Source organism: Syngnathus scovelli, unplaced genomic scaffold (genome assembly GCF_024217435.2).
Source record: "Syngnathus scovelli strain Florida unplaced genomic scaffold, RoL_Ssco_1.2 HiC_scaffold_419, whole genome shotgun sequence".
Classification (NCBI taxonomy): Eukaryota; Metazoa; Chordata; class Actinopteri; order Syngnathiformes; family Syngnathidae; genus Syngnathus; species Syngnathus scovelli.
Window position 1 is genome coordinate 1,016 of NW_026061517.1, and position 3,985 is coordinate 5,000.

Genomic DNA, 3,985 nt, shown 5'->3' on the forward strand with positions numbered 1-3,985 from the left:
CGGCGGGAGTAACTGTGACTCTCTTAAGGTAGGCTCACTTGACATTTATTTTGGCGGTTCGCGGAGGCGACCGGCACCGCCGGGAGGCCGTGCGCGCGCGCGCAGAGCGGGCCGAATAACGCTCCGCCGGCCCCGGGTGATTACCGAGAGGCTCCCCGGCCTCGCGGAGCTCCGACGCTCCTCCGCGGGACCTCCGGCGGCCGGCGCGCTCGCGCACCACCCCCCGGCACCGCCGGGAGGCCGTGCGCGCGCGCGCAGAGCGGCCGAATAACGCTCCGCCGGCCCCGGGTGATTACCGAGAGGCTCCCCGGCCTCGCGGAGCTCCGACGCTCCTCCGCGGGACCTCCGGCGGCCGGCGCGCTCGCGCACCACCCCCCGGCACCGCCGGGAGGCCGTGCGCGCGCGCGCAGAGCGGCCGAATAACGCTCCGCCGGCCCCGGGTGATTACCGAGAGGCTCCCCGGCCTCGCGGAGCTCCGACGCTCCTCCGCGGGACCTCCGGCGGCCGGCGCGCTCGCGCACCACCCCCCGGCACCGCCGGGAGGCCGTGCGCGCGCGCGCAGAGCGGCCGAATAACGCTCCGCCGGCCCCGGGTGATTACCGAGAGGCTCCCCGGCCTCGCGGAGCTCCGACGCTCCTCCGCGGGACCTCCGGCGGCCGGCGCGCTCGCGCACCACCCCCCGGCACCGCCGGGAGGCCGTGCGCGCGCGCGCAGAGCGGCCCGAATAACGCTCCGCCGGCCCCGGGTGATTACCGAGAGGCTCCCCGGCCTCGCGGAGCTCCGACGCTCCTCCGCGGGACCTCCGGCGGCCGAAAATAGCTCCAAGCCCAGCGGATCGGCTGCTTGGAAGCACCGCGCCGTCCGGCTCCACCTGGTACCTCGCACGGCTCTCATCTCCCCCCCGCACGGACTTCCGAGCGCTCGGGGAGACGCTCGGAAGCTGCCCGTGCCGTCGCGGCGGGGAATTGCCTCCCTCTGGCGGACGCGGCGAGTAAAAACACCACCCCTCTCGCACTTTGCGCACACTTACTTGCGTGGGTCCGCTTCCGATGACACTTTGAGCGGCCGAACGGCGGGAGTAACTACGACTCTCTTAAGGTAGGCTCACTTGACATTTATTCATGTATTTATTTATTTTTGACGGTTCGCGGAGGCGATGACGCTCCGCGCGGGTAAACGGCGGGAGTAGCTGTGACTCTCTTAAGGTAGCCTGACTCGACGTCTTTTTCAACGGTGGCTGGAGGACCCAGGCGGTTCTCGGGGGTGCGTCGCTCCTCACTTTTGACGCCCGAGGAGGCTCCCGGCACCTCGGCTACGCGTTTTCGGCGGCCCGCTGAGCTTCCAGAAGACCTCCAGCCGGTTCTCCCGGTGCTTTCCTCCTCACGTTTTAAGCCGGCCGAGGCTTCCGGCACCCCGGCTGAGCTTTTTTCCCACGGCCCGCTGAGCTTCCAGGGGACCTCCGGCCGGTTCTCCGCGCGCTTTCCTCCTCACTTTTAAGCCGGCCGAGGCTTCCGGCACCCCGGCCAAGCGTTTCCCACGTCCCGCTGAGCTTCCAGGGGACCTCCGGCCGGTTCTCCGCGCGCCCCCCTCCTAACTCGGCTCCCGGCACCCCGGCTAAGCGATTTGAACGGCCCGCTGATCTCCCGGAGGTCGCAACGGGGAATTGCCTCCCTCTCGCGGACACGGCGCGTAAATGCACCGCCTCTCGCACTTGGCGCACACTCACTCGCATCGCTACGCCTCCCGTGGCACTTTAAGCGACCGGGACCACCGCGAGCGCGGGCGATGACTAAGAGGCTCCCCGGCCGGCCTCGCGGAGCTCCGACGCTCCCCCGCGGGACTTCCGGCGGCCGGCCGGAGCCTCGGCACGGCTGCCGCACTCCCTAATAACACCCCGCGGACCCCCGCGAGCCGAACGCTCGCTGCCGCGGGCGACCCGTGCCAAGGCGGACGCGTGACGGCGCGGGAGCCCTCGGCACTATCTCACGGTCACGTATGTAGTCAAATCGTGTAAAATCACCGTTAGTTTATTCATAATATAGGTAATAATTAAATAAATATTAACATCGCGTATATTATTAATAAACACATGTATGTATTTATTTAATAATTAAATAAATATTAACATCGCGTATAATCATGCGCAATACTTCGTGGCCGACCGGGGAACCGGCGAAGGCGGACGCATCGCGGCGCGAGAGCCGTTGGCACTTTGGAAAAATAAATAAATAAATAAATAAATAAATAAATAATAATTCGCCGACCGGGCTCCGGGGGGAGAGGCCGATTTTTGGCCGTTCGTGGCCGACCGGGGAACCGGCGAAGGCGGACGCATCGCGGCGCGAGAGCCGTTGGCACTTTGGAAAAATAAATAAATAAATAAATAAATAAATAAATAAATAAATAAATAAATAATTCGCCGACCGGGCTCCGGGGCAAGAGGCCGAATTTTCGCTCGTTCGGGCCGACCGGGGAACCGGCGAAGGCGGACGCAGCGCGGCGCGAGAGCCGTTGGCACTTTGAAAAAAAAAAAAAAAAAAAAAAATTCGCCCACCGGGCTCCGGGGGAAGAGGCCGGCTTTTCGCCGTTCGCGGCCGACCGGGGAACCGGCGAAAGCGGACGCGCTCTCTAACGAGCCCCGCCGGCCGGAGGAAGTGCGCCCTCTGGCGGACACGCCGTTGTAAATGAATGGGGTTTGGCACTTAGTGCATTTTTCGCCCAAGTCGAAGCGCGCTCCGGGCGAGGAGGCCGGATTCTCGCCACCCGTGGCCGGCCGGGGAACCGGCCAAGGCGGACGCGCTCTCTAACGAGCCCCGCCGGCCGGAGGAAGTGCGCCCTCTGGCGGACACGCCGTTGTAAATGAATGGGGTTTGGCACTTGGTGCATTTTTCGCCCAAGTCGAAGCGCGCTCCGGGCGAGGAGGCCGGATTCTCGCCACCCGTGGCCGGCCGGGGAACCGGCGAAGGCGGATAGGCTTTCACGGAGGATCCGCCGGCTGGTCCGCGGGCCGATTAGGGTCCCGCGAGTGAGCGGTGGCGGTCCGGAATCCAGGCCGGCCAGGAGGCACCGCCAGGCGGATAGGCTTTCACGGAGGAGCCGCCGGCTGGTCCGCGGGCCGTTTAGGGTCCCGCGAGTGAGCGGTGGCGGTCCGGAATCCAGGCCGGCCAGGAGGCACCGCCAGGCGGATAGGCTTTCACGGAGGACCCGCCGGCTGGTCCGCGGGCCGTTTAGGGTCCCGCGAGTGAGCGGTCGCGGTCCGGAATCCAGGCCGGCCAGGAGGCACCGCCAGGCGGATAGGCTTTCACGGAGGACCCGCCGGCTGGTCCGCGGGCCGTTTAGGCTCCCGTAAGTTAGCGGTCGCGGTCCGGAATACAGGCCGTCCAGGAGGCACTGCCAGGCGGATACACTCTCTAACGAGCCCCGCCGGCTGGTCCGCCGGGGGAAGTGCGCCCTCTGGCGGACACGCCGTTGTAAATGAATGGGGTTTGGCACTTAGTGCATTTTTCGACCAGCGGCAACGCAGGCTGACGGGCGGCCGCTTCCACGGGCCGGTACTACTCTACGGAGGCGCTAGCCGCCTCCGGTGGGGGCCGTGTGATCTCGCTGGATGCCCGAGGACCTTCCGCGAGGCCCGGCCGCAGCTTTTACGCGCGCCCGGTCCTATTACCTGGTGGAAGCTGGAGGCCGGGGCTCCGCAGCTCGCCGCCCGGGGACCTTCCGCGAGGCCCGGCCGCAGCTTTTACGCACCACCGCTGCTATTCTCTGGCTCCGGCTTCGTCCCGGAGGGTGCTTGGGGAACGGCGGCGCACACCGCGAACGGCCGGTGGCGGTCGGCTGGTGGCGGTCGGCTGGTGGCTGTCGGCTGGTGGCGGTCGGGGGTGGCGCTTGGGGATGGCGCTTGGGGATGGTGGCTGTCGGCTGGTGGCGGTCGGCTGGTGGCGGTCGGCTGGTGGCGGTCGGCTGGTGGCGGTCGGGGGTGGCGCTT